Source organism: Alexandromys fortis, unplaced genomic scaffold (assembly GCF_014885135.2).
Source record: "Alexandromys fortis isolate MF-2015 unplaced genomic scaffold, M_Fortis_MF-2015_v1.1 scaffold_114, whole genome shotgun sequence".
Lineage (NCBI taxonomy): Eukaryota > Metazoa > Chordata > Mammalia > Rodentia > Cricetidae > Alexandromys > Alexandromys fortis.
Window position 1 is genome coordinate 1162609 of NW_026068046.1, and position 23109 is coordinate 1185717.

The following is a 23109-nucleotide window of genomic DNA, read 5'->3' on the forward strand; positions in this document are numbered from 1 at the left end:
GAGTTTGCCATTTTTTTTCTAGACTGACTAGCCAGTTTGCCTCCAACATCTACCTATCTCCATATCCCAAAAGGCTGCTAAAGTCACAGATCTACACTGTCTCATTTGGTTTTGGACATGCACATGAGGTTTAAAATTGTTCCGAGTCAGCACTTAATCCCTCAGATTAAACTACTAGACAACTGATGCATCCTCTTTATAAATATCAGGGTAGCATACACAAGGCAAATTATGAAAATTCACACTAGAATGACAGTAGTGAAAATATATGATTGAAAATGAATACGAGTTTCTTAGTTATTTGCTATCCAGGGAAGGAATTGGATGGTTTAATTTTGAATGAAGTAATGATAACACTATAACAAAAAATAGGGAAGAGACCAAAAAACCATGTGTAAAACCATGTGAAAATGAGTCTTAAGTATATTTCAATATGCTTACAACATCTAATTGAAGAAATGCTAATTAAAAAATCAATCAGGCTCTGTGTCAAGATGAATTTGAATACCTCCTTCTCAACGACACTCATTGAAGTGGATAAGAAACTCAAACTTGTTACTTTCAATGAGAAGCACATGGCCACAGAAGTAGCTATTGATGCTCTTGGTGAAGAGTAGAAGGGCTATGTGGTCCAAATAATGATAATAACGATGAAATTTTGCCTTGAGACAAGATGTCTTGACCCACACAGATTGTGCCTGCTGTTGATTATAGACTAAGGAGAATTAGCAATAGGAAATATATATCTCTTTGGGAATGCATTGTGAATGCCAATCTGAGTGGAGAGAGAGAGAGAGAGAGAGAGAGAGAGAGAGAGAGAGAGAGAGAGATTCTTAGATGATACTTTGCCTTTGTAGTTGGGGCCCAAAAGAGATAGCAGAATCTGAAAGATTTTCAATCTCTCTAAAGAAAATGGTGTTCACAAATAGGTCATCAAAAAATCCTTAAACAAAAAAGGTGAGAGAAGCCTAAGACTAGAGCACCCAAGATTCAGCATCTTGTTACTCCAGGTGTCCTGCAATACTGATACAAACATAACTCTTTTCCTACAGAAAAGAACAGTTTCTGAAGGAAAAATAAGGACATGATTGCTAGATATGCGAAACTTTTTGCCAAGAGAATGAAAAATGCAAAGAAAAAGTGTCAGGAACAGATGTTAACAGATGTATGCTGGTCCCACCGTCAGTGACCCAGCAGTTGGCCCCAGCTATACAACTGTCACCCACATTCTGAGGACCTAGTTTGGTCTTCTGCTGGTTCCTTCCCTGTCTGGCCAGAGCTGGTGAGTTCCCATTAGTTCAGGTAAGCTGTTTCACTGGATATCCCCATCGTGGTCTTGATGTCTTTGCTCATATTCTCACTCCTCCCACTCTTCAACTGAACTTTGGGAGCTCAGCCAGTGCTCCATTGTGACTCTCTGCCTCTGCTTCCATCAATTGCTGGATGACAGTTCTATTATCCCTACTGCTTGTGCTGGTATTTTGGAACTCATGCTCTTTAGAGGGATAACTTGCTCAGCCTAGATATGGTAGGGAGGGCCTTGGTCCTTCCACAAAGAAATGTGCCTTACCTTCTCTGAGGAGTGGATGAGGGTGTGCTGGAGAGGGAGGTTGAGGGAATGGGAGGAAGGGAGGGAGTGGGAACTGGGACTGGTATGTATAATAAAAGAGATAGTTTTTTTAAATACATAAAAAAGAGATGTATGTTGTCCTTGCTCAGACATTCTACTTCTAAGTATAACTTCAATCACAAAGAATTCTTTAAAATTAACAAGTGATCAGACCTTGAAAAAAACTCATGTAGGTTATGTATGTATATATATATATATATATATATATATATATGTGTGTGTGTGTGTGTGTGTGTGTGTGTGTGTGTGTATGTGTGTGTGTGTATGTTTATATCTTAGTCAAAGTTCTATTGCTACGAAGAGACACTACGACCATGGAAACTCTTATCAATGAAAATATTTAATTGGGATTGGTTTACAGTTCAGAAGATGAGTCCATTACCATCATGGTGGAAAACATGGTAGGATGCAGGAGACGGAGCTGAGAATTCGACATTTATAGGAGAAGGGAGCAGTAAGAAAAAATGAGCCACTGGGCATGACTTGAGTGTGTGAAACCTCAAAGCCCACCCCAATGACACTTCTTCCAACAGTGCCACACCTCCTAATACTGCCACTCGCTGTGAACCTATAGTGGGTCATATTCATTCAAACCACCAGAACATATAGCAATTATAAATGAAGACAGGGTCATGAATTTGTGCTGGAGTAGCAATAGAAACAGAAGCTATTTCAGAAAGAGAAAAGGATGAAAATTATATCAATTCATATACATTCTAAAAACATAATGTAAAAAAATCAGGATGCCAACATCAGCTATGAGATGGACAATAATTAAAATATTATAAGGCTTCAAATTTCAGCTTTGACATAGAAATTATTACTTACATAAGAAGAAAATAAAACTGGTAAGCTGAATAACAATTCCTTTTTTTTAATTTTAGCAGAAAGATATAGTAGCAGTGCAAACCATTTTCTGGAAGAACACATGGATTAAAGAGGATCTCACAGTTAATCTTTGTATCCTAGTAAATTTTAAATATAAATTTAATATTTTAAAAATATTAAACTAATATTGTATTTATATTCTCTCATCTTGCACTCTCTTTACCTCCAACACCTCCAATGTTTCATTCTAAAACTACATGTTCAACATCACATAAATAGTTGATTACTGTAACACTTTTGATTACTGTAACACTTTTTTGTAAATACATAGTACTCTAATTATCTTGACTGATTCCTGTTAAAAGAATGGCAGAATAACTTATGGTGCATTTCTTCTGATGAGATATTAGGGAATAGTTGAAAAGAATGAAGAATAAATGAAGTTACATGGGTATATCCAAGATATATTGTTAGGTGGATTTAATGTTTATATCAATTTATATTGTGAATATAGATATGTATCTGAGTATATAGACGGGGATTACACATGACAGCAAATATGTGAAGGGCAGAAAATAACATGTTCTCTCATTCCACTGTGTGAGTTCAGAGATCAAAATCCTACCATCAGGCTTGATAGCAAGCATTTCTCCAAGCTACATCATTTTGCCTACCCTGAAATGAAAAATTTAAGTATGGAGAGAATCTGCAGTGTGTTACCTTATGCAATGGAAATGAACAGATAACAAAATAAAGAGCTTTCTATTATAGTTGGCAAAAATAAACACAGGGAGTATAAACTTCAAACAGAAGAGACTGACCACATAAAGAGAATGGATAAGCAATATGAATAAGATTAAAATGATATTGAATAGCATGATTAATATTGGATTGCACTGTGTGTAAAATAACTGTGAAACTATTTTATAAATAGTTTTAATGCTTTTGAGCCATTTTAATATTTTATTTTCCTTAAGTGCCAACCATTTCTCTTTAGATGTGGACGCTAGAAGCTAGAGCAGCAAGTACTCTTATCAGGAAAAAAAATGTTGAAGTACAGCTTTTCTCTAGGCTCACAGATTTAATTCCAACCTAACAGCTGCACTGCACTCCATGAAATATTTACATTGTTTCTTGCTAAATTATATACATTATTTACCATATCATGTATTAAATATTTACTACCTTTCCAAATATGTCATGTATCATATTCAACAGTACTTGTTTCTCTTAGCAATAAACAGAAAAGGCCAAGCCCTACAGAAACACAGAGAAAGTGACCGAGGAAGAGAAGAGAGGAGGAGAAAAGCAGGCAATGAAACAGAAATGCAATCAGTGTTGCACACTCACTGTTATTTTCTTGTAAGAATATCCTTTTTCTCGATGGGACGATCATATTTCTCACTTAGAAAACAAGACAATTATTTGTGTGTTGAAAATAACTATATTATCTGTGGATGTCATGCTCTTTAGCAGGTAGATGGGTGGCATGATTTGTTAAGAAAGGGTTTAAAGTAGTAAAGCAGTTTTAAAAGGTAAGATATCAGCACATTGTGTGTGTGTGTGTGTGTGTGTGTGTGTGTGTGTGTGTGTATCTTACAGGGGACAGAATACAATAAAATAGAACACATTCAACTTTCTACAAGTATGGTGATTTTCTACATTCTGAGAAATAGTAAAGCTAATAGTAAATGCCAATTGAAAATTAAAGATGCTGAACTATGAAAACCATTGTTGTGTCAAGAATATAAGACAACAAAACAACTAATTTGTTGCTAATTGAGGAAATTTTCTTTTAATGTGTCCCTTGTCCCCCAAAAAGGCATTCTAGATATTACTAGTTACCCGTTAGACATTGTTCTCATTTATTGAAATGAAAAGAACATTGAGTTCAAACTTAAAGGCCATTTTCCTACATTTCTGGCATTAGAAAGTAGAATACGATGGTATCCAACATTGAAGAGCAAGTGGAAGAGTCTTAAGACTTTCAGGAATCTCTTAATAAGAGAGAGGTACATGAAATTCTGTTTTTCTCTATCATTCTACTCTTTTAAACTTAGATATGACTACTGGAACCCTAGAAACCAATTCAGACCATAAGAATGAATGTTCTGTTACAGGAACCGAGCTACAAGTATATCAAAATAATCTGTCTTTCTGATAATCATAGTGTTGTTAATTGGTCCTTAAAAATGTCCTTCAGCATTTATTTTACACAGGAAAGAAAAACTTCACCATATTTAATATATATATGTATACATATACAAATATATAATTATTTATATATGCATATACAACATATTGTATACATCTATATGATGTGCTACATACAACTAGACTTATACAATACTGAACATGAGCCTCACACACTATCTCTGGCTACCACCTTTCCCTATATGCATTCACTGCCTTATGCATGCCCATTTCCTACCAAATCTTTTATATTTGTATATTAATAATACAAATATAATATTTTGGATTGTTTACATAATTGCAAAGTTAGTATGAAAGACTATCTTTATTCCTGCATATTTGTAGCTTAGGGGTACATGTATAAAGTAGTTACAAATGTTTTAATATTTTAATTTGTTTTACCTGCATCTTAACCAGAATGGGTTCAAATGGGTTAGTGATCTACCAATATTCAGAAGTGTATTATTGATGCCCATGTGTTTGAAATTCTCAAAAACTTGCCATTAACCCTCATAGGTTGTTTTGAATAGTTATTTGTAACTACTGTGGTACAGGCATGAGTTAATTTCACAAACAGAAGTTTAATTTCTGAAGTAATTATTTGAAAATAGCCTTATACTGCACTTTAGGCCAACAAATTTTCTTGAGTGCTTATAACATGCTAGGCAGTAAAGAAACAAACTAATCTGAGATTCAGCAAATGCAAACTTACAATTGCAAGAAGCAGAGTCATGCAGACAGTTAAGAAGGAAGCACTTGAATGGGTAGTATGATTGCATTTCGACGCAAAATGTAGCTGTCTATTGCATCAATACCTCTCTTTAAATCTAGATTTTCTATTTTGTTTTGCTGAAACCCATTGAATCACTTCATCCTGCAGCTGGAATTTCCGGAAAACTGTACTCTCAAGCATTAAAAGCCCCACAAGTACATCACAGGTTTTTGATGAGTGTCTGTTCTTTAAGGATGTTTTTCTCCCCATCTTTATTTTTTTTCCTTGAGAATTTTATACAATCTATTTAGTCATACCCCAGCCCTTTTCCAAACTCCTCCCAGATGAAGCCCCATATCCTTACATACCCAACTTTGTGTCACCTTTTATTAAAATCCATAAAGTCCAATTTGTGCTACCCATATATTCTTGGATATATGATCTTCTAGTAGAACATGATCAGCTTACCAGTGGCAACACTCTTAAATAAAATTGATTTTTACCCTGGAACTATAAAAAGGTTGGTATGAGTACATTATAAAGTCATGCAAAAAAACTCATAATTTTCTAAAGAGTGCTTCTTTAGCAGCCACTTTAAACAATTCAGCTTGTCATTGGTCTTCATGGTTGTTCTATTTATTTTTAAAAATGTCTATATTATGTCATGACCCATTTGAATTATTACCTGAATGTTTCTCTTTATCTTTCAACAGTTGACAATTACACTGTGCCAAATGTTACAATACAAAACAGAATGAGTGTCAAGAGTTTTAACATTGGATGGCATTGTTATTAGATCTTCAAAACCAACACAATTGCATTTGGTTTTGTTTAGCTCAGTTTCTCCCTTTCAATTAGATCTCAGTTCTATGCCTTCTTTGATGTGAAGTGGGTCTCTCAATTTTTATTATGCATTTGAAAGATTTACTAATGGATGCTTGATATTGCCTAAGTAGTTTGGAAAATAGCGATTAAACTACTGTATGAGGATTGTGAGAGCCCACACCTACCATGTAAACACTTCTATTGTGGACCTACTAACTTCATAACAGTGTGAGCTAATAATGGAAGTATAAGACTTTTAATCAAGTTTAAAGCACAACCCAGAAATGAACTATATAATTTTCCATAATCCTCCTCTGAGATTTTTTTTTAAATTAATTGTGAAATTATAAATTATCTCATGTCTCATGAAGGTCATTTTAGCAAATCTGGAAGTAATCCAATATAATTTAGTTCAAGGAAAATCTGTACTGCATAGGATTTTGTTTCATCATGAGCTAAGCTGTCATGTCACTTGGTTCAAACTTATAAAAAGTGAGAAACTTTTTATAAGGATATGGAAAATTATTCCATCTGTAAGACATGGCACAAAACTGCAGTGTCCAAAAGGTGATACTCAACAAGATGAATGCCTTTTTGTTTTGTGTCTGAGATTGTTTCTACCCATTTACCTCTTTTAATCAGTATGATTTCACTGTGTACCTATTTACGATGTTTTCTGGGGGAGCTGAAGAGAAAGACCTGAGGTCTAAAGCTTTAATTGACAGTTTGCTCAGACTTACTTTTTATTGATCTTTTAATGTTTATGATTAAAAGGCATGGAATAATAAAGGCAACTATTTTTCATACTGCTATTTTTTCTGTTATTCCATCCCACCTAGAAACTTTCTCACTTCAGTAATTCTGGCAATTTTAAATCTATTTCCAAAATTGGTATTTAGTAATGATTTAAATACCAAAAAGTAAAAATGGTTATACAGAGTATAAGTGTAAAATTAAATAAGAGCCAAGTATGCCAATTAACCCATTAGAGACAAACATATTAGAAAAGAAATGAAATCAAATGGTATTTAAAAATATGAGAACAGTTCAATTTCACCAGAGAAATAAACCAGCTCTGGCATTTAACCAATTCTACAGGCTTCCTTGGGGGCTAAGTTCTGTCTGCGCATCAATGAAAAAAAATCAGTATTTGAGACACGAAGTAACTTTTGGCAGACATTGAAAAAGGCACCAAATGGTCTCTGTCTTTGCTGTGATCAACTGTGAAATGAAAACCTACCACTTAAATCACTTCTGCTGCAACCTAATTCGTTTTCCCTGAGCACAATACAGAATAAATCTCAGTGCCCTCTGGCCCACGGAATTGCTCTTAAAATAAGGCTAACAATGTAGAAGTTTCTGTGGTTGAAATGCCTTCCCAATATTTACATATATTTGATATTTTGACTGTAGTTTGAAATTCAGTCTACCAGTAAAATTTCTGGTGTACAAAATGTCAAGCTCATTTAAGTGCTTGTTCTAACACAGATCATCAGTATGACCTTGAGTAAGTCATGCTTCTTTTACAGACTTCACTGTCTTTTATAAATGAAAAAAAAATCAAACCACTTTCTGTGATCCTTTTAAGCTTTAAGAGTCTTCAAATGCAGCTAAGTTTCCAATATATAAAATATTTAAGGGGTAAAATCCCAGTCCTAGCTGAGGAACTAGCAAGTGATGATGGCTTCTAAGGGAGATTTTCTTAAAGGTGCAGTCCTGAGAATAGGTAAACTGTTGCCGTACAAAAGAGTTCCACACTGAGAGGTTATTCGAGCTCAAGTAAATAGTCCCATATTTATGAATGCTTAGGCAGCACTAAGTAGACTCGGAAGACTTTGAAAAAGTGAGAGATTGCATGAAGTTCAGAGTAAAATAGCTAGCTGTATGTGGGAGGACTTAGAAGGGAGAAAGTGGAGGTGGACTTGATCAGAATGTTTGAAATGCATGTATGAAACTCTCAAATAAAAAATATGGTAAAATACATTTGAAAAGTATACCATATTATCAGATGTAACTATGAACTACAGAGCAAAACAATAGTCATTTAAAGTTAGTATTCTTCTAGTTTTGAAGGTGAATTTTGCTCATTGCACTTTAAGAGACACTATGTATGTCTTCACAGTGCCAGAATCTGAAAAGTACATTTGAGGCAAAAAAAAAAAAGGAATTATTTTAACTTTTGTGGCAGAGAAATGCAAGTGAGCATTTATAAGTTGATTACATTCTGTAAAAAAAACTTAACTGCTTTCCTAAAATATAATTTATTTTTTATTTAATTAGCAAAGAATTCACATACATATGTAAATGTATATTTCCTGTCAGCTTAAGATAAACTAATAATTAGTTTCATATAGATATCTGTCAGAAAATAGGATTCAATTAACAGAAATTTATTGCATTCAGCTTTCAGTGCTTCTATTCTGTCTAGAGTAGATAAATTTATCTCAGAGGGAAAGTCTTAAATGTTCGAACTTATTTTAGGAATGAGTAGTTCTTTAAGAGAAAATTTGTCAGAATGTTTTGTGGCATTTCTTACCAAAGCATTATTCTCAACATAACATAAAAGTATTTAGTATTTCCATTTACTTCTTTTGTCTGTGTTTTCCCCGTGTTTGATGTGCTAGGTTCCTACACTAAGCGGGAACAAATCCTGACTCCAAGTGACAGGTGCTGCCAGAAATTGTTAATTCTTCATGAGAAGATGAACTTAAGCAAATATGCACCAACTGTTCTATAGCATTAGAAATTGAAAAGTAGCAGAATATATTAAAAAATATATAGTGATTTGGGAGCAACATATATCCTCTCAGTGATCCAAAATATGTTTTTTTCTTCATCTTTCCTCATTTTCTGTAAGCTTCAGTGACAGATGTTTCATAATTTCAAACATCTTGGCATTCTATAAATAACTACATGAATAATTGAGGTGTGGGTATATATATATGTATATATATTCTGTCTCTGTATGTATATATGTGTGTATGTCTGTATATGTATATGTTTGTGTGTGTGTGTATATGTGTATTTCATTTGAAGAAGTTAATCTTTATGTTCATTGACGTTAGGTCTACAAATGTAGCATCAGGAACAGAAGAAAGGGCTGTTAGTTGAAATCAGAAGAAATTGGGTTTATATTTATTATCAGTCCCCATCTGTGTGGATACAACTAGATTAACAGATATGATACCTCTGTACCCCATCTTTAGAAGTCCCAATTTCACAAAGTTGCATGAAAACGTAAGTAAACAGCACATAACTTTAGACAAAAAATATTCAGTGCTACAAGTTACCAAAGCCATTGAATGATTGTAAAGATTGATAGAGATTCAAAAGTGGATGAAAATATAATGAAATATTTATGAGAGTTCAATCCATATTGAAGTTTACATTAACTGCACACTTTAACTATGAAAGACAGGGAAGTGTTAAAGAACACGGTGACTAAGCACAGGTATTAATTTTGTCTTTATTGGCTGACAAATTGAACAATTCAACTCATATCTATGAGCTTTCAGGTGTATATATACTGTATAAAACAACAGTAATTATCAGTTCCTACCTCACATATGAGCAGTAAATTAATATAAAATGAACAAGTGTGTGATAAATGATGTCCATATTCTCTGTCATTGTATCCTCAACAAATTAGAGAATGGTAGCCATGGAAACTATAGTCATCATCTGCTCCAGAGATTGAAAATCATCCCGTCAATTGCAGAGAGTGAATTATCCTAAAGAGAAGTGATTAAGTTTGGATCAGTCATTTAGTTAGTGAAAAGATTATGGAATCTAAAAGTTTGCCTCATATTTAATACTACTTCTAGACTTTCCAATACAGTTACAGAAAGCATAGATCCAAAAAGATATGTTGTGGGTTCAGCCACTAAACCAAAATTAGAGGGTTATAAAATTATCAATATCATCATTTTATATCATCTTTGCAAACATAATTATGTTATATTTTCTCTTTCCTTGTTGATAACTGGATAACTTTAAAATAATGATCTGAGGATATCACTACAGCTTTTATATGTATTTATCAATTCATTTTTTCATTTATATTTTAAAGTTCATACTATAATTCTTTAGGCATATACCTGTCTTCATTTACCTTTTGAAGATTATGATTTCAGAATTGTCTTTATTAAATTATCTGCCTTTTATGATTTGTTGAATTTTGGGGGTGGTACTTACTGTGTATCTATTAGAGACCTTTACTTTGGTGTCATCATGGGGATTATGTAAAACATCTGGATTCCCAAAGTTGGGGTTTGGAATTTATTTTTAACTTCTTCTAAGAGAAAAATGTTGATTCAATAAGGTTATTGGTTCCAAATCTCAATTAAAATCATGGGGGAAAACAAAACTCTTCTAGAATCTGAGACCTGGAAGAACTCTCAGACAGAATTCATTAGCTCATTTTTTTCATTCAGTACACAATCGTTTTTCATCCACATTATAAAATATTTATTGAGTTTAGGTTAAAATCATATAAATAAGCATGTTTAAATGTTTTCTAATTTAACATACTAATCTGCTCGGTGAGAAGACAAGAGGTGTAGAAGGACAAAATACAACCTTTTAAATAATTCTTCTAGATTGAAATGAGAAAGTGGGCCGAGTGTTGATCATCATATTGGGTTTTTCCTTGGGACTCACTGCATCTCTGTCCACCATTAGAGACTGATTCTTTTGCAGGAATCTTTGCTATTCTCCAGTTCTAGGAAAAATATCACCAGGGTAGGATTGGGGAGTAAGTCAGGTGTTGATACAATGAAAAAAAAAGAGAAAAGAAGATTAAAGAGATCACTTTTAAGTATTTATGATTTTTTAAAGGAAAAGAACACTATTAGGATATTTTCTTCTTAATATTTTTTTGTTAAGAATTACCCAAAGCAACACTGTCTAATATCTCTGTGACTGCAACTCTCTATGTTCTTCAATTTTCATATGTAGTTATTTTCCATAATTTTATTTTATTGTTGAAAATAAATTCCTCCCTCATACATTACACCCCAATCATATTTTCCCCTCCATCCATTCCTCTGGATCTCCCCTGCTTCCCTCTCTTTCAGATCTATTCCCTCTCTGTTTCCCTTCAGCAAAAAGCAGACTTCCAAGAGGCAACAACCAAACATGTCAAAAGAAGGTACAACAAAGAAAGGCAGAAGCCCATTATAACAAGGCCGGACAACATAACTCATTAGGAGGAGATGAGTTTCAAGAGCAAACAAAAGAATCAGAGACACAGTGGACTGCCACTGTTAGGATTCCTACAAAATCATCAAACAGCCATAACATAGATGAGGACCTGGTGCATATCCATGCAGGTCCCATCCTCTTCTTGCAACTTCAAATCTTTATGAACCCATGTGAACAAGAACCCTGCTTAAGCTATTCATGGGGCCATGTTCTCCTGGTGTCCTCCATCCCCTCTGACTCTTACTATCTGTCCTCTCCCTCTTCCATGAGGTTCCCTATTTCTGAGGGGAAGAACCCGATGGAGACCTCCAATTTAGTCTCTCTCTCTCTCTCTCTCTCTCTCTCTCTCTCTCTCTCTCTCTCTGATGGCTGGCTGTAGTGCTCCTATAAGCTGCCAAAGGAAGCCTCCCTGCTTGTGATAAGAACCATAGACTGGATAACCTAGAGACCTAGAGTAGAAGCAAACACTTCTTCAACACGAATTAATTAAACATATCAATGGAGTTTAGGATCTTATTTCTATAAGTCCATATTATAAGCACTAATTAAATCTAATCACTTTTAAAAAATACTTGGTTTTCACACATGCTTCCCAATCTTTTTCATTCCCTACCTGAAATCTACTTTCAGATCAAATCTGCTTTAGCTTTGAGAGAGAATCTATGAGAGAGAATGTGGCATTTTTTTCTATGACTGGTTTATTTCTCATAATATATTATTCTCCAATTTCACCTATTTATCTACAAATAACAGAGTTTTTATTCCTTTTCACTGAATATTTTCATTTACCTGAATATATACATACAACACTCACACACAAGTTTCCATTTGCATATTATTTTTTGTCCATTCATCTGATGATACGCACTGTATTAGTTACTTGTCTCATTGTTACAACAAAGTATCTGATAATATCAATTTAAGACAAAGCTTATTTTTTGTATACTTCCAGTGATATTATCCATCCTGTCTGAGAAGGTAGAGCAACAAGATCAGTAATGGCTGATTACACTCTGTACAATTCTAAGCAGGAGGGAATGCCTTTGCTAAGCACATTTTCAACTTTTTATTTGCTTTGGGACACCATCCCTTGAAATGGTCCCACCCATATTGAGAGTATGTCTCCCCACCTCAAATAACCTCTCACTGGAGTCCCTAGGATTTGTTTTCATGATGATTCCCAATTCCACTTAATTGACAATCAGGATTAACCATCACACCTTGTCAACTTGACACCCAAAGACATAACTTCTAAGTCATAAGATTCCACCCCATTTTCATGGATATAGCAATACAAAATATAGTCACTTCAACTTCAAAAGTCTTCATGGTCATTAAAATCCCCAATAAAGGTTAGAAGGCTGTACACAAATTTTATCCGAATCTCAAGGTAATTTATTAACAATGTGTTCTGATAAAAATTTCTATATATTTCTAATATATAAGTAAACAGAATAAATATTCCTATTCCAAAAGGGAAGAATAGGGGCCATAGCAAGGAATAATCAAATCAAATTATGACTGAAACCTAGCAGAGCTCTATTAGTTACTTTCCTCAAGGTAATGGTCACTTAAGGAAAACAAGGTTTATTTTTGCTCAAAGTTTAAGTTTCAATACCATGGCAACAGAAGTAGGAGGTGGATAGACACATGGAATCCATTGCCAGGAAGAAGAGAGTGATGAATGCCTTTGTTCATCTCACTTTATCTTTTTATTTAGATTTTTAAAATTTATGTGTCGATGTGTGTGCCCATGTGTGTTCAGGTGTCCAGGGACTTCAGAAGAGGGCATCAAATCTACTCCATGGGGAATGACATATGCTTACGGGTCTTCTTACATGGGTGCAGGGGGACAAACTCAGTTCCTCTTCAATAGAAAGAAGTGTTATTAGCCCCTAAGTCTTTTCTCCATCTCACAAACTTTCATACTGTTTAGGATCCCAACTCATAAAATAGTGTTGATAGTTACGTATGGTTTTTCCACCTCAACTAATCTAATTTAATTTTTCACAGACATGCTTAAAGGCTTAATTTTGGCATTATAAATCCCATAAAGATGACAAGATTACTTTTATAAGAGAAAATATCAAACTACAGGTCCATACCCATGATTTGATGCTCCTGATATCCTCACCTGAGATTCAAAAGGCTTGGGTAGGCTCATTCATCTAGCTCTGCTGCCAGCAAGACACACAGCTCTGATGCCTAAAAGATATACAGAGTTTACATTGGGCTAGTCCCATATTTACAGCTTCCCTCAACAGATACTCCAGAAACTTGGCATGACCAACATTTTGAGATCTTCATGGAATCTTAAGTTTTGTTGTCACGGCTTGAGAGAGTAGCCTCTCCTGGCCAGTTTACAATGATTCTGTCTTTACCTAACATCATCTAGCCACCATAGATCTCTGAAGCCATGAAGCAACACCCCACATTTCTCTGAAACCTACATCATCCATGCCTGCAAAACCAATCTCCTGTGGAAGATGCTGCTGAGTTCTGCTCATGTTCAGGTCATTAAAAGCAATGTCAGTATATACCATATTTTTCATCAAACTCACTGGTGCTATAGAGGTATTCTCTAGTGAAAACTTAGATGAACACTAAGACAAAATATTTAAGCAGCACAGGACTGAAACCTCAAGGTCCAAATCAGGAGCAGATGGAGAGAGAGCACAAGCAGGGAACTCCGAACTGCAAGGGATACTCCCACACATTGAGACAATGGGGATGTTCTATCGGGAACTCACCAAGGCCAGCTGGCCCGGGTCTGAATAGCGGACAATGAGGACTACTGAGAACTCAAGAACAATGGCAATGGGTTTTTGATCCTACTGCACCTATTGGCTTTGTGGGAGCCTAGGCAGTTTGGATGCTCACCAAACTAGACCTGGATGGAGGTGGGTGGTCCTTGGACTTCCCACAGGGCAGGGAACCCTGATTGCTCTTTGGGCTGACGAGGGAGGGGGACTTGATCGGGGGAGGGGGAGGGAAATGGGAGGAGTTGGCGGGGAGGAGGCAGAAATCTTTAATAAATAAATAAATAAAAATGCTGACAGAAAAAAAGAATAAATAATCTTTATCAAATAATTTAAGAAATTAAAAGAACACATGAGAAAAACACTTCATTGAACTTCATGAAGATAGAAAGAAATGCTTGAGTGATTACCAAGAAAATATAAATGTACATCTGGCCCGGTGGTGGTGGTACACACCTTTAATCCCAGCATTCAGGGAGCAGAGGCAGGTGGATCTCTGTGAATTCGAGGCCAGTCTGCTCTATAAGAGCAACCTGGAAACAACCTAAATGCCCAAGGAATGGATAAGGAAAATGTGGTACATTTACACAATTATATTTGCACAGCAGAAAAAAAAAAAAAAAAACAAGAAAATTGATGGAGCTAGAAAACATTATTTTGAGTGTGGTAACCCAGACACAGAAAGACAATTATCACATGTACTCACTCATAGGTGGTTTTTAAAACAAAGGAAGCCAACCTACAAACCACAATCCCAGAGAATTTAGACAACAATGAGGACACTAACGGAGTCTTAAATAGATCTAATCTACATGGGAAGTAGAAAAAGAGATCTCCTGATTAAATTGGGAGCATGGGGACCTTGTGGGAGGGTTGAATGAGGGAAGGGAAGGGAAAGGCAGGGAGGGGAGCAGGGAAAATGTAGAGCTCAATAAAAATAATAAAAGAGCTTATTCCAGGACAGACACCAAAGCTACAGAAATGCCCTGTCTCAAAACAAACAAACAAACAAATAATGTACATTTAAATGAAATGACAATGGCAATTCAGTTTGGTAACTTAATTTAATAAAGAGATTGAAACATGGAAATGCTGTCTGAAATGAATAGGGAATTAAAAAACTCAATATACCAACTAGAAAATCCAGGGAAAAACCTAATGAATCAAATGAATCAAGAAGGAGGTAGAATATCAGAATTTGAAGTTAATGTATACTATATATTATATATTGTATAGAATCTAGACAAAATATGTAAAGAAAATGACTATTTTCAAAAATAATAGAATAAGAATATACAGGAAATGTAAGACACTGTCAACAAAACAAGTCTCCAGATTATAGGCCTTGAAAAGGAGGAAGAATAATAGGTCAATGGCATATAACAGATCTTCAACAAAATCATAGAAGAAAACATCCCCAAACTAAGGAAAATCATATCCATGCATATACAAGGAGCACAAAAATATTCCCACTAATATAATAATCAAAACACTGAATATTCAGAAAGAAGAAAATTTGTTGAACGCTGCACAAGAATAAACCACCTCACATGCAGAAGATGAGTTGTGAGAACTACACTTATTTGTGGATATAAGGATAAGTATTATGCTGGCTTTGAAAGTGTCAGTGGTGTGTTCTCTAAGATTCACAACCTCACTAGGCACATATTTGGTTAGGTATAAAATATAGAGTATAACTTCTCTCTTTTTAGATGGATCTTCAGTGTAATTAGGCAGTTGGTTAGTTATCATCAAAATCTAGGTGCCACTTTTGTAACGTTAGAGATATTTGCCTTGTAAATAGAATATTTTGTTTAACTTTCATTAACTTAAATTTAAGTCTGTTTATATACTTGGCTGTGACCATGTTAGACAGAATAGTTCTAGAGTCTAATAACTATATCATTCATTTAGGCCAAGTTACCTTGGTTTTGCTCAAAAATAATGCTTCCCCAAGTGCAGCCTGTGGTTTACCTCAATAACTGAAGTAAGCTACTTCTCTCATAGTAGTTAACCTATCCTCATGTCAAAGATTTGAATTTTATTTCATTTTGCTGGTAGCTATGTTTATTTTAAGTAAATACAAGAGTTAGATGAAACATATAATGTCTTTTCTTTCAATGCCTTCCATTTATCTAGCCCATCTCATAGAACCATTGCAAACATCTACAAATTTATTAAATGAAACTGATTTAAAATAATATGTGGAAAGATAAAGCATAAATTATCCACACTATGTACATTTGAAAACTGATATCAAAGAAATAAATAATCAAAACACACTGATCTGGTTTCTTTGGGGTTGACGAGGGTTGAAACAGTATTTCCCTCATAGAATCAATACATTATGCACATGTGGAGTTTGTGTCAGCCAGATTCCCTCCCCATTTCCACCACTACCATTTTGAAAACCAACTTTAAACTTTGCAAAGCTTCCAGATGCAATACTCAGTCATTTTCCTTACTCCATAAACTTTGCTAAGTGGTCTGGAACAAACAATTTCAACCCATATGGAATACTTTAGAAGAGAGGGAATGTTTAGTTGGTCTTTTATCTCATAGTGCTTTGTTTTAGCATCAACATAAGGACTACTGACTATTTTAATGGATTTCCTGAAATATATGTATCAGATAATTGTGTTCTGCTGTTTGAAAAGTTATATTGACCATATAACAAGATTGCAGATATCCTGTCTCTTATATATTTTAACATGCATTCACTAAAATTAATTTTTGTAACTTTGATCACAGTTTAAGTGTATATAGCAGTTCTATATAGTTAGTGTGATTTATTGCTGCACAGTGTTGGCAAAATTTTAGAACCATGGTACTAGGCTCAAAAGCAGACAGAGTTTCATACACAGAAATTATAAACTTCATGAATTAAACATATATCATCACAAACTCATTATGTGGAACATAGCACTGAAATTTTATTTAAAAGCACACAAGTATACCTGTATTAAAATTAGACATCTAAATGTCCAACTACATGTTAGTAAAAACTTATATCATGCCTTCCTTACCTTTGTTAATTATAAAAATCATAGTATTCACATGAAGCAAATAAATTTGTCAAATTGTCCTCCTTATTTCATCAGTAAGATATCAAATTATATGGTAATGTCTCCTAAAAAAGAAATTTCACAGTCCATCAACACCAAAAGCACTGGGGAAGTAATTCATCGTGTATAAATTCTTGAATAAAACTCATGCTCAGTAAAGTCTGGAGTCTACCACCAAAGCAAAAATATGATTTTTGCAACAGTTGTCTGGGGTTAGAATAGATGAACTGTTGCAAGGTGAGGGGGGGCTTTGTTTGTCCCAGCTGCCCAGCTAGCTTATACCTGAAATAACCACACAGAAACTATACTCATTAAAATACTGCTTAGCCCATTAGCTCTAGTTTCTTAGTGGCTAATTCTTATATCTTAATTAAACCAATTTCTATTAATCTGTGTATCGCTACATGACAGTGGCTGTCACGTTGTCTGTCTCAGGCAAGAGATCCATGATGTCTCTCACTCTGCCCTTCTTCCCAGCATTCAGTTCTGTGTTCTCTGTATACCTAAGTTCTGCCCTATTAGGCCTAAAGCAGTTTATTCATAAATCAATGAAGGCAACACATGAACAGAAGAACATCCTACATCAATGAAGGTAACAACACAGAAATAAAACATAATTCCTATGGTATTTAGAGTTGTAGTAATTTGACCTAGATTGACATATTTTGACATATTTTATGTTCAAATTTAATAACTATAGTAGTTATCAAATAAGCAAAAGAGAATCAAAGAAACTGTGGGAAAACAAGCACCATTTTAATAAAAATAACCATATTATTATTTATACATATATTTCTACATGGAAAGTATGATTTGTCACACAAATGGTCATTAAAATATCTAGTGTTTGATACTAACATAGTAGATTATTTTTATAGTCAGAATTGCATTACTAACTTCACAAATCCAAAACACATTATATTAAAAATAACCACTTCTGGTACTGCAAGTCTAGTCCCAGAGGTACGATGCTTATGGATGTATAGATAAAAGAGATTCATATATTACACTTAATATTTACCAGAATGCAAAAATATTAGTAACCTAAATATTTGATAATAAATTTCATAATATATTTTTCAAGAGCTACTATTACAATAGAGCCAGAAAACAGTGAAAGAATAATGATGAAAGTATGTGTGCATGGTTAATTGTATTTAAATTAACAACTGTTTAAATCTTGCTAAGATATTCAATGAATTTTCAAATAACCCTATATGGGATGTGTACAAGAAGTCTGATTTCTGTTCCTACTGAACCAAAAAAGACCAATAATTACAATATCCTATGTGGTTTGGAAGCAATGCATGTAAAATTAATTTACCTCTCATCATTTCAAGTGATCATGAAAGTGATAATTTTGAAAGAGGGTTGGTTATGCCTACATATATCTGTGATGAATAAAATTATAGTTACTTTCTTACCATTTACTAAGTGTGCCTTATAATTCAAATGTTTGATGTTTACTGATATAGGAAAGTTATCACTTCTATTTCTGCACAGAAGACTAAGCACAGCTTGGACTAAAGAGAATGACTATGCCTATAATGGAAAATGTCCTTGTTTCTGTGTATCTTGCCACACCACAATTAATTATCTTACAGCAAGGCAATAGCCAAGGTGAGTGATTTCAAAGAATTATACATTATTTTACCTATCAGTGAGCATTTGGCTAGGAAGAAAAAAACTGAGGCATCTGTGGTCATAGACAACTATGAACAAGCTTTTATAAATTGCATTCCATACATAAATTGTGTAGAAAGACTTGCTACCACTGCTAATTATCAGGACTAATAAATCTGCAAGGCTTTCTGAAATTTCAACAGAAACTTAGTAAGCTCTATAATAATCAATTAGAATACAGAGGTTATTATCAAAGAAGTTACATGTTAAGTACTAAGCTCATGGATTTTAGGGTAGTGGTGAATATAGGAGAAAGGGAAGCAGATGTAAAGTTCTAGCCATAACAAAGAAGCTATGTGCAATTGATCCCTGCTGTGAAATGAAAAATCAGTTGTCTCCAATGGAATGACAATTGGTAATATAAATCATGCTCTAGAACAGACCTAGTGACTGGAATAATTGGCCAAGACAAAACTAACTCTGTGTATTTTGAGTGCCTCTTATTTTGTTTTGTTTTGGTGATTTAGTCATAGTTGGATTTTTTTGTTGAGGTTTAATTGTTCTGATTTTCTTGTTTGGGTTTTGTTTTGAGAGAGAGAGAGAGAGAGAGAGAGAGAGAGAGAGAGAGAGAACATAATATGATTTTGGGTGATGTTGAAATAGGAGCGGCGGCGGGGCTGCGTCCCCAACACCCCGGCCGCTTGGCCAGCTTATGCCCGAAATAACAACACACAAACTGTATTCATTTAAGAACTGCTTGGCCCATGAACTCTANGAGAGAGAGAGAGAGAGAGAGAGAGAGAGAACATAATATGATTTTGGGTGAATAGGGAGAAATGCAATCCAGGAGTAGGGAGAGGGCAGAAAAATATGATCAAAATATCTTATATGAAAAGAGATGAGAAAAACATGAAAAATCGAAGTAAAGATGCATTGTTGGTTTTAACCAAAATTTGAGGACAGAGCAGTTCTCTCTGAATAATGGAAAGCCCTGACTTGAATTCTGAGTAAATATAATGTTTCCAAGAAACTGACAATACCACTTAGACTGGGGCATAGGGTTTATGGTGGAGATAGCAAAGCAAATATATAAAATAGGAAATAAGACTAAAATGCATGTGAATTGAAGTGGAAATAAGAGATGGGTTCACCATTTCATTTTAAAGTGCAAATTAAGTACACAAAATGGGATTGAATGTAGCCTCTTATTCAGTGACCTAGAATTAACTGCAGATGTCAATATTTTCCCTGTATCCTGTTCCATTATAATAGGTCATCTGTGCTGACACATTGGTCTTCAGTGATGCATCAAAAGACTAAATGAAACAATTTCTCATATGAATTAAATGCTATAATATTAGCTATTTAAATTTAAGCAAGATTTTAACCTGTTTTGAAACCCAAGTTATCACAGGTTCTCTCAGACTGTGAGGAGATATGTTATAATCATACTCTCAATTTAAAAGTTTTCAACTTTGCAGATTGTGATACAAATGAAGTATTTTTAAATGTAATTAATAAATACCAGTGTCTCAAGATTTTTTTCTATGTAAATGAGAGAACCTTCAAAATATGTAGGGCATGTATTAAGTAGTTTAAACCTGGAGATCCTCTACAAAAGGCATAAACACTGAGCTAGAAATATTCCTAATTTCTGAGTCATGACACCTGACAGAAGACTTTCAGAAGAAGAAACATTGAGGACTATTTCAGAAGATAAAAATATATGTTGCTTTGGAAAAGAGGTTTCTTCTTTTGTTGCCACAGAGAATGAGAACCTGTGGAATCTTCCAGACTAATGTGGTTTGATGGACCAAGACCACCTGAAAAGTCACTGTGAAAATCCCCAAAAAGAAAATATTTTGAAAAAACAAAACAAACAAACAAACAAACAAAAAAAACAGGAAGCAGTTTGGAGAGAACTACAACCAAATTCTCTAAATGATTATATATAAATGTTTGTTTACATTTAAAGGTGGATATGCTATAGTGATTTGCATTAGCATGGATCTTGATTTAATGATATAAATTTAAGGTCAATTTTGCTATTGTATATTTCTGCTCTTGATCAAGGTATTATGGTTTATGCAGCTTATTTAAAAATGTACTCCCTTTTTTTTTGGCTCTTCATCTGGGCCTTGGGAGCTCAGTCCAGTGCTCCAATGTGGGTTTCTGTCTCTACCTCGATCCATCACCAGATGAAGGTTCTATGGTGATATGCAAGATATTCATCAGTGTGGCTATGGGAGAAGGCCAGTTCAGATACCGTCTCCTCTGCTGCCCAAGGACATAGCTGGGGACATCCCCTTGGACACCTAGGAACCCCTCTAGAGCCAAGTCTCTTGCCAATGCTAAAATGGCTCCTTAGTTAAGATATCTTCTTCCCTGCTCCCATATCCACCCTTCTTCTATCTCAACCATCCCATTCCCCCAAGCTCTCCCCAATCCTCCCCCTTCTCCCTTCTCTCTCCCCATCTTCCCAATCCCTGCTCCCAACTTTTGCCTGGCAATCTTGTCTACTTCCAATATCCAACAGGATAAATACATGGTTTTCTTTGGGTTCACCTTCTTATTTAGCTTCTCTAGGATCATGAACTATAGGCTCAATGTCCTTTGCTTATGGCTAGAATTCACTTATGAGTGAGTACATACCATATTCCTCTTTTTGTGTCTGTGTCATTTCACTCAGTAAAGTGTTTTTTTATTTCCATCCATTTCCATGCAAAATTCAAGGTGTCATTGTTTTTTACCACTGAATAGAACTCTAAAGTGTATATGTGCCACAACTTCTTTAACCATTCTTCTATTGAGGGGCACCTAGGTTGTTTCCAGGTTCTGGTTATTACAAATAGTGCTGCTATGAACATAGTTGAACAAATGCTTTTGTAGTATGATTGGGCATGTCTTGGGTATATTCCCAAGAGTGGAATTGCGGGATCCTGAGGTAGGTGACTCCCAGTTACCTGAGAAACCATGACACTGATTTCCAAAGTGGTTGCACAAGTTTGTATTCTCACCAACAATGGTGAGAACCAGCATAGGCTATTATTGGTGTTTTTGATTTTAGCCATTCTGACAAGTGTAAGATAGTATCTTAAAGTTGTCTTGATTTGCATTTCCCTGATAGCTAAGGAAGGTGAGTAGGACCTTAAGTGATAGAAATGGGTTAATTCAATATGTAAGAGCTTGCTAGAAATATGCTATTGTGATTGGCCAAGCAGTGATATAAATAATACAGTATCTGTGTGATTATTTTGGGAGTCTGGGTGGCCAGGAAATGAACAAGCAGCCTTCTTACAACAGATTTATGTTAGAAAATGATTGATGAATCCATCAAACAATCAAGTCATTTTTCCTTTGTACCTTAATTTAGCCATATATCATAGAACTCCTGCGGTCATTGTCATACCTCAGCTCAAAACACTTTTTAATATTCTTTTACACTAGTACAATTTCAAAATTTAAGACTCATTTAAAAATGCCATTTTCTCTGTGAATCCCTTTGGGTAGATTTAATCATACTGTCTTTGTTGTACTTTTAAAATTTCTTCCTGTGGACTGAATTCTTTAAAGGTTGAAATAATTTTTCCTTTCCTTATTCCTCAATATTTAGCATAGCGTTCGGCTCATTAGTATTTATAACTGAAGTACAATAATACAGTCTCTAAGTCATAAATTGTTGTAAAAAACTTTACATTAATTCATTGAATTTCATAAATAACTGTATTATACAGTAACTGTTAATATAAATGAGGAAAATAAAGCATAGACATGTTAGACTTCACTCAGGGTCACACAGCTAATAAATTTCAGTCAAGATTCAAAATCAGGTAGTATAGTTGCAGGATTAATATTCAAAATATTTGTAGAAAAAAGAATATAATAATAATATTGAAATATAAAATTATCTTAGAACTCCTTGCATATAGATGGAAAACACAAGGTATATAAAGACACGAAAGTGAAGACTAGCTTGCTTGTTCATGGGTAAAAGAAAATTAGCCATTAGTATTGTCCAAGTTCTAATTGGTCTTATTAATAAAAACACAGAGCCAGATACTGGGGCAAGTGCTGAAAGATCAGAGGACAAAAGAACAAATCACAGCAACTTCTTACCTCTATGAAATATTCAGACTGTAAAAAAAGGCTGAGTGACTGTCTCCTCCCATCTTATAATCTTCTCTCTGCCCAGCCATATCACATCCTGTCTGTCTGTACAGTCTTCTAGACCTCTGTAGTTAACTAGTGGCTACCTCTGTCTTCTGATATTCA

General features: G+C 34.6%; 1 pseudogene; it reads left to right on the forward strand.

Moving 5' to 3' along the window:
- The first annotated feature begins 494 nt into the window (after window positions 1–494).
- Window positions 495–23109, forward strand: part of LOC126486574 (40S ribosomal protein S6-like) — a 166311-nt pseudogene continuing 143696 nt past the window's right edge.